Source organism: Poecilia formosa, unplaced genomic scaffold, assembly GCF_000485575.1.
Source record: "Poecilia formosa unplaced genomic scaffold, Poecilia_formosa-5.1.2 Scaffold9, whole genome shotgun sequence".
NCBI lineage: Eukaryota > Metazoa > Chordata > Actinopteri > Cyprinodontiformes > Poeciliidae > Poecilia > Poecilia formosa.
In genome coordinates, this window is record NW_006799948.1 from 672,279 (window position 1) to 681,802 (window position 9,524).

Consider the following 9,524-nt stretch of genomic DNA (forward strand, 5'->3'; position numbering starts at 1 on the left):
TCACAACTACAGCTGCCCAAATATATTTGGGGCTGGATTCTCTTATTTTTTTCAGTCATTGTGTTGTAGATTTGTTGTTAGATCTGGCCAAGTACATAAGTATCATTACTATCAGTTATTTTTAAAATTGTACTTACTGTTTTTAATAATCCAAATTTTCTGATTCAGGTAAAAGGATTAAATTTAAGTTTTCCACATTATCCTGACACAGCAACAAACTTCAATGTATTTTATTTAGACATTGTATGCCAAACAAACACAAAGTTGTGCATGATTGTGAAATTGAGGTGAAAAATCCTTCATTATAACCAAAAATGTTACAATTGTGGTGTGTTTGAATTCAGTCTCTCTGAGTCTTTACTTTTAAGAGTCATCTTTTGTTGCAGTTACAGGTGAAAATATTTTGGGGTTGTCTTTACTAGATTTTCACATAAAGAGAGATTTTTTATTTTATTTTTATTTATTTTTTTACTTGTTCTTTGCAAATCATCTGAATCTACATTAGACAGAATCTTAGAACAAAATTTCAACTGGATTTAGGTCTGGACCAGGTAGGTGTTACCCTATGGGGAAAGTTACAGTTCATCATTATAAATATATACGCTGAAATTCCATCAAAGCATTCATCAACCATAATCACTATCACGATAAACAACCCATCAACAGAGCCCATTTGCAGGCCTCACATGAAGTAATCGACAGATCTTGACACGGTCCCCGTTCTCTGTCAGGGAGTGTTTGTCAGATAATGGCTGCATTGTTTTTTTTGTTTTTTTTTTTGGACTCATCAGCAAAAGCCGCCACTTGTTCTATTTTTGAAAAGCCTTTTACACAGGTGTTAGCCACGCGCGGGGGTATTGATGTCAGCGTCTGAGATGATCAGGTCGCTGCTAATCAAACAGGGGTTAATGCCGTGCGTCACCGTTTCGCTCTTGATTTTCATTACCCTGAGTAAGCACCGTCGGAGGACGACACATGACAATATGGGAGGCAATATTGTGATTGCAGCTGTGCCATTAAAGGTAATATGGGTAAACAATGACTAATAAGCACTAGATGCAATCACTGCATACCACATGACTTTGGAGATAAACTGAGGAAAAGTGGGCATAAATGATTTACAGGACTCTTGATCGTGTAATTGAAAGCCTTGTGTTTTTTAAAAAAAATTTAAATAAATGTTTATGTTAATTGTTGAAAACAAAATGTTACATACAGTAGGTGTAGTCATGTTTAGATTTATAGCGTAACTGTGCAAACGCTAGATGTTTTGCAGATGACGATTTACTGGCACTGAAAGTAAAATTAAATGAGTTAGAATATAGAATAGGTGATCTAAACAAAACAGTGGTCTGTATGGTCACTTACTAACATAACAAACATTAATAAAAGTACCCATGGAATCATTTTTAATACATGCATCTACATATTAAAGACAGAACAGAAAGAAAGGACAGAGCAGACAGAAAAGTGCAAAGGCACAAAGAAACGGCTTATTGATGGCATCATTCTAGCGAAAAGACTGAGCTTGAACTACATTTTATGGTTAAAGAGAGACAAAGATAGTACACTTTATACACTTAGGTATCAAGTTCTTTCCTTTAAAGTTATGTACTGCTTTGTGTGTGTCTTTTGCAGAAAATCTAGATAAAATACACAGAGGTTCATGGTTGTAAAGTGAAACTATGTGAAAAAATTCAAGAGGATGTGGATGGGTTTGCAAAGACCAGGTAAAGTGTTACCATCATGGTGTTGGGTGATGTGCAATGTTGGTTTTCCACAAAAGTCCCAATTTGGGTCTCATCTGACCAGAACGCCTTCTTTCATATTTGTCTTTGTTCACACTGGAACGTTTTTAACTATATGTGTCCTACCTTCACAAAAGGTAGGACACAAGTTCCAGAGGGAAAATGTTACAGTTACATATTCACATGTGTTGTGAAAACGCTGACATATTAGCCAAACTGCTAACCTTACCTATAACCCCAACTGTGTGTGTTGTGCTGCAGCACCTTAAGTGTCTGCAGCTGCATAAAGTTAATCAAAACTAATCTTTTGTGAAGACTTTACGTTCATGTCCTATGCTCTATATTTAGCACCACCTACAGGTCTGGGAGAGTAAAAAANGTCTCGAGTACTGCAACACTGGACAGGAGCATAATAGGACCGGGTCAAACAGAGCCGGGCTGGGCCAGGCCCGGACCCTGCAGTGCAAACCTAGGATGGCTGACTAAGTGGCCACTTTCTTCCCTCTCACTCAGTCTCTCTGGACTAGCAGCTAGTTTAAAGAGGGTATCATAAGCGTGAAATGCTTTGACCCTTTTCCATCTTTAATCCAGGAACTTCAGTCCCGGCTCCTCCGACGACGAGCAAGAAAATGCTCTTCCAGCCAAGGGAGGCCTCACGGGTGCGCGGCTGCAGAGGAGGCTCACAGCACCGAACAGGTACGCGCTTGTGAACACGAGTTTTTGTCGTGTAAAAACATGTCCTTTTTTGTTTTTTTAACGTCACGTTTTATCTGTTTCAGTCATCGCTTACAGAAGCGAATCTGCAACTTGTCTACCTGTTTGACCCATAACTTAGGAGAGATGCTGATGAATAATGTACGTGGTACCCCAAAAACCCCCATGAACGTGGGCCCAAAGAGCTTCGGCAAGAGGGACATTTAGCCTCCCGGCTACCTGCCTTTCTAGTACAAACTGGGAGAATACCCCAGTGACCTAATGATCATGTGTAACGGTGAACGAATGAATGACGACTCTGGTTGATAAATCACATCATAAGATGATTTTTTAAAAATCATTTTATAAGCTTCAAGACTACAGTGCCTTTGATCTAAGCCATCTGAATCCCCACATGTTTTCTTCCAGCTTCGTGAATCTCGTAAATCACAGCACTAATGAAATGAAGAAAAATTTTGCTTCTCACAAAAAAATTCTTGCAGATTTCTGTTTCAGCACAATATGCCAATTAAATCAATAAAAGTATTTCTTCCTCAACAGGTTGGGGTAGAAAACACAGTGAGCATTTTGTGTCCCTTGCTCCTTATTTAAGACTGCTTCTGAATCTGTCTGTCAGTCACAGGGAATGAATGAGCTATTTAATCGTGTTTGTTAAATGTTGCCACAGGTAACTCTAAAGTAATGCTTTGTTTGCTGTGACACCCTACTGCTCACCTATGATATGTAATCACTAAACTTAGCCTGGAAACACACAAGCTTTGAATATTCACAATCCTTCAGGTTTGCTCTATTTCGTCAATTTACACAACAACCATGGGTGTCCAAATCCAGTCCTGGAGAGCCAGAAAATGGCAGAAAATGGCAAAGGATGTCAACAGGACGATTGTTTGGTCGGCACTCAACAAATGTGACCTTTATGGAGGACTGATCAGAAGAAAGTCACTGTAGAAAGAAAACCAGAAGAAACCATGAGCCATTTTAGATCCCATCCACATGAGGATGTTTTTTATTATTTTATAAAATGGGTCGTCGGTTTTAAAAATACCCACATCTCCAGCTGAGAACGTTTCTAGAAATGTTTCGAGCCACACGGAAACGCCAAAAACAGAACAAAACGCTTTTTTACTCTCCCAGACCTGTAGGTGGTGCTAAATATAGAGCATAGGACATGAAGGTAAAGTCTTCACAAAAGATTAGTTTTGATTAACTTTATGCAGCTGCAGACACTTAAGGTGCTGCAGCACAACACACACAGTTGGGGTTATAGGTAAGGTTAGCGGTTTGGCTAATACGTCAGTGTTTTCACAACACATGTGAATATAACTGTAACATTTTCCCTCTGGAACTTGTGTCCTACCTTTTGTGAAGGTAGGACACAAATAGTTAAAAACGTTCCAGTGTGAACAAAGACAAATATGAAAGAAGGCATTCTGGTCAGATGAGACCCAAATTGGGACTTTTGTGGAAAACCAACATTGCACATCACCCAACACCATGATGGTAACACTTTACCTGGTCTTTGCAAACCCATCCACATCCTCTTGAACTTTTTCACATATTTTCACTTTACAACCATGAACCTCTGTGTATTTTATCTAGATTTTCTGCAATAGACACACACAAAGCAGTACATAACTTTAAAGGAAAGAACTTGATACCTAAGTGTATAAAAGTGTATCTTTGTCTCTCTTTAACCATAAAATGTACTTCAAGCTCAGTCTTTTCGCTGGAAGATGCCATCAATAAGCCGTCGCTTTGTGCCTTTGCACTTTTCTGTCTGCTCTGTCCTTTCTTTCTGTTCTGTCTTTAATATGTAGATATGGGTATTAAATATGATTCCATGGGTAAATTTCTTAATATTTGTTATGTTAGTAAGTGTACACTGTTTGGTATAGGTCATCTATTCTGGGTTCTACTTTAATTAATTTTACTTTCAGTGCCAGTAAGTCGTCATCTAGTGTTTACACAGTTACGCTATAAATCTGAACATGGTTACATCTGGTGAATGTAACATTTTATTTTCAACAGTTAACATAAAAAAATGAATTTAAATAAATAAAAAAACATAAAAACACAAGGCTTTCAATTACACAATAAAGAGTCCTGTAAATTGTTTAAGCCCACTTTTCCTCACCTCACTTTATGTCTAAAGCAAGGGTGTCCCCAAGTTGGTGGGGACGAGGAGGAGCCAGGGGGTCGCTGAGGCACCCACAGTTACTGGAAGGCCTTTTCTTTTTCTTTAGAGCTAAGAATAATGCCAAAACTTAAATGTGAATGCCTTTCAGTCTTATTCAAAAAATTAGGATATACGTCCTGATCAGGCTTGTCAGATTAATATTACCTTTCAAAAATAACCTCTTAGCAGGTATTAAACATATTACTTCATACAAATATGTTAAAACAAAAGTAATCTAATTAATCTATATAATGTATTTCACTCGGTGATGGAATTAGTAACAAAGTGACTTTTCAGTCATGCTCTTAATTTATGGAATATTTGCTGAATGCTTGCCTACAGTTAAAAAGCAGCTTCACAAATCAGTAATATTTGTTGTGAAGAATCTTATCAAGTGCTATAAACCTCAACAACATGAGATTCTGTAACAATCAAAATGTTATTAAACCTTTCCAAAACAGAATAANTGTTCTGTCTTTAATATGTAGATATGGGTATTAAATATGATTCCATGGGTAAATTTCTTAATATTTGTTATGTTAGTAAGTGTACACTGTTTGGTATAGGTCATCTATTCTGGGTTCTACTTTAATTAATTTTACTTTCAGTGCCAGTAAGTCGTCATCTAGTGTTTACACAGTTACGCTATAAATCTGAACATGGTTACATCTGGTGAATGTAACATTTTATTTTCAACAGTTAACATAAAAAAATGAATTTAAATAAATAAAAAAACAAAAACACAAGGCATTCAATTACACAATAAAGAGTCCTGTAAATTGTTTATGCCCACTTTTCCTCACCTCACTTCATGTCTAAAGCAAGGGTGTAACTTTGCGTTCCAAGTTGGTGGAGATGAGGAGGAGCCAGGGGGTCGCTGAGGCACCCACAGTTACTGGAAGGCCTTTTCTTTTTCTTTGGAGCTAAGAATAATGCCAAAACTTAAACGTGAATGCCTTTCAGTCTTATTCAAAAAATTAGGATATACGTCCTGATCAGGCTTGTCAGATTAATATTACCTTTCAAAAATAACCTCTTAGAAGGTATTAAACATATTACTTCATATAAATATGTTAAAACAAAAGTAATCTAATTAATCTATATAATGTATTTCACTTGGTGATGGAATTAGTAACAAAGTGACTTTTCAGTCATGCTCTTAATTTATGGAATATTTGCTGAATGCTTGCCTACAGTTAAAAAGCAGCTTCACAATTCAGTAATATTTGTTGTGAAGAATTATCAGTTGCCTTTTATTGTCTGATTTTATCAAGTGCTATAAACCTCAACAACATGAGATTCTGTAACAATCAAAATGTTAATAAACCTTTCCAAAAAAGAATAAATAGCTTCTGTGTAAACCAAATAAATCCTTGACTATGGATGTATTGTTTATAAGTCAGCTGCAAATTTCTTTCTTATTAGATTTAGACAGAATCCAAGCTAAAGCGCTTAGGATATGTTGTGGTGCTTTTCGAACCTCTCCAATTCCTACTCTGCAGGTGATTACAGGAGAAATGCCACTGGACTTAAGGCGGATGAAACTGTCAGCGAAGTATTGATTAAATTTACAAGGGCGTGAGGAAAATCAGTCTACCGCACAGGTATTCAGAGAATGTCGGGAATATGGTCATAACGATAGGAGTTTTGGATGGGAAGGGAATGTCTATGTAGATCATTTGGAGATAAATAATATAGCATGCTGTAAAACTGTAATTAAATCTAAAATTGCTCCATGGTTATTTGAAATGCCAATAGTAAATTTAGAAACAAAAAAAAAATAGAACAGTCCTGTGGAGGTTTTTATCCAATTATTCAGCAGTATTTAGAAATAATGTATGAAAACATGACACAAATATATACAGATGCATCAAAAGAGGAAAATGGTAAAACAGGAGTAGCAGTATATATTCCTAAACAAAAAATTTACGAAATAGAGCAAACCTGAAGGGTTGTGAATATTCAAAGCTTGTGTGTTTCCAGGCTAAGTTTAGTGATTACATATCATAGGTGAGCAGTAGGGTGTCACAGCAAACAAAGCATTACTTTAGAGTTACCTGTGGCAACATTTAACAAACACGATTAAATAGCTCATTCATTCCCTGTGACTGACAGACAGATTCAGAAGCAGTCTTAAATAAGGAGCAAGGGACACAAAATGCTCACTGTGTTTTCTACCCCAACCTGTTGAGGAAGAAATACTTTTTATTGATTTAATTGACATATTGTGCTGAAACAGAAATCTGCAAGAATTTTTTTGAGAGGCAAAATTTTTCTTCATTTCATTAGTGCTGTGATTTACGAGATTCACGAAGCTGGAAGAAAACATGTGTGGATTCAGATGGCTTAGATCAAAGGCACTGTAGTCTTGAAGCTTATAAAATGATTTTTAAAAAATCATCTTATGATGTGATTTATCAACCAGAGTCGTCATTCATTTGTTCACCGTTACACATGATCATTAGGTCACTGGGGTATTCTCCCAGTTTGTACTAGAAAGGCAGGTAGCCGGGAGGCTGAATGTCCCTCTTGCCGTAGGAGTCCGGGCCCACGTCTCCTTTTCCTTTGCCTTTATGGCCCATCAAATCTGCTAAACTATTGGCCAAACAGGTAGTTGTGTGGCACACTGGCTTTTTACTGAAACAGATTAAAACGTGACGTTAAAAAAAAACAAAAAAGGACATGTTTTTACACGGTAAAAACACGTGTTCACAAGCGCGTACCTGTTTGGTGCTGCGAGCCTCCTCTGCAGCCGCGCGCCCGTGAGGCCTTCCTTGGCTGGAAGAGCATTTTCTTCCTCGTCGTCGGAGGAGCCGGGACTGAAGTTCCTGGATTAAAGATGGAAAAGGGTCAAAGCATTTCACGCTGACGATACCCTCTTTAAACTAGCTGCTAGTCCAGAGAGACCGAGTGAGAACCAGCCATCCTAGGTTTGCACAATAGTCACATGTCCAAAATTTTACTGCTAACTTTGTTTAAAAGTTAGCTAGTCTAGTCGCAATGATTTAGAATGAGACTGAAACAGCAGCGAAATGAAACTTTTTATTATTTAAAGTGAGCAACATCTGATCATACTCGACCACTTAACATGTATTTATATTAAATTATATTATATTATTTAGATATTTAGGAGAACAGCAGTGCTCGAATGATGCTGAAGAAAAATGAAGAAGCTCTGGTGAGATCTTCATTTAGTTTATTGAAATATGTATTAGCTGTTTTTAATTTTTTTATATAAACTAAACTATTTTATTATGAGTGCTTGAGGAGAGGTTTAAAAATAAATTTGTGAACATTTTTGCCACACAGTAAATAGAGTTGAGATGTATAATAATGTATACATCTAAAAATTAAGTTGCTTAAATTCTCGTTCTGTATGATAAAAATATACTTTTTATCTTTAGTTCACATTCTGACACTGTACATTACTGTAGTGTCTGTTGTAAATCCACGAATCCATGCAGGAACATCAGGCTGCAGAGAGTCAGAGGGAGGCAGAGACAGAAACACATAACTGTAGATATTTTAGTTAAATGTTTGCGGCTGAAAATGACAGGGAAAACAAACATTATATTGTTTGTTTTCATCCTGGAATGACGGTCATTATACTATGCATAACTTTAATCTGATTATTGGATTGTTGTAGTCAAGCCCTTGGTCTTCTTGACTACAACACTGCTCCTGTGTGTTGGAGGCCGTTTGGTTGGAAATCTGAAAATAAAGGAAATATAGCGAATTGCCATTGGTGGCGCTGTTGCTGTGTACAATAGATGTGAGCTGGCCCTGTAAAGAAGAAGACGAGGTTCCCCATCGGGAAAATAAACGTTGCCATGTGTTGCTACCAGTTATCTGCTAGAATATTATTTTATCTAGGTTCATGTTTGAATGGATTTGATCAGTAAAGCTAAGTTACAGAACAACTGTCCACTTCGTAGATTCTCCAGCTCATTTCCTGCTGCTCACCTGTGGCTTGGAGCGGCTGCGATGCAGCGGAGCAACACAAGAACCACCAGGAGAAACACAGGCACTCTCAGGTGATACATGGTGATTCTGATGCTGATGACCTCCTGGAGAAACACAAAGGGTTTCATCAACGTTAGACTTTGTTTTCTCCAGTTCTCTACAGTTGGGGTGAGGGCCACCACTTATTAAAAAGATGCATGAAAAATTAAATCTGGTCCTTTAACATTGCATCATCTGCCTGTATTGTTTTATTTGATGCTACTTGAAATGATCTAAAATGTATAATTACTTTTTCATCAACTCACAACATACATCTTTACAGAAATGTTTTTGTATAGAATGACATGCAAATTGGTAAAGAAAAACATTTATGAAATAAAAACATATAATAAAAAACAGATTTCAATATGAGGTTAAAAATAATAAAAGCTGATATCAGGCATTTCTCATTGACTGTTGATTATTAATACTGAATCAATGAACACCCAGAGGATTTGATGAGTGAATTATTTTATAATCAAAAAATATTAGTGGAAAAATTCAAACGCTTGTCATGATTTATAAAAATTTATTGTAGAATGAAACTGATTTATATTTTTGATAAAATAATCCAGGTTTTGGTAATGGTTTTACATTGGCATCCATTCTTGCTTGATAAAAATCACTTGCCTTTGAAAATCTTGAAAAAGAAAAAACAGATTTAGCAGAAATCTTGCATCACAAACCAAAACAAAACATCTGTAAAAATCCAAACCTAAAGCAAGAATTTAGGGTCAGTAAAAAAAAAAAAAAAAAAAGACGTATAGGAACTGGCAGGTACTCACTGGGTGTAACGTTTCGTCCTCGTCTGTCTGCTGAGCAGTCCAGTGGTTTGTCAGGCTGTCACAGTTTATAAGCTCTCTGCTCAAACCTCTTGTGACATC

At 36.7% G+C, this 9,524-nt stretch overlaps 1 long non-coding RNA gene across 1 annotated transcript; it reads left to right on the forward strand.

The window, feature by feature from the left end:
- Positions 1-2,301: 2,301 nt before the first annotated feature.
- Positions 2,302-3,024, forward strand: LOC107834067 (uncharacterized). Its single transcript, XR_001659849.1, has 2 exons — positions 2,302-2,444; positions 2,528-3,024. It is a non-coding gene; the product is annotated as an uncharacterized LOC107834067 (long non-coding RNA).
- Positions 3,025-9,524: the final 6,500 nt, after the last annotated feature.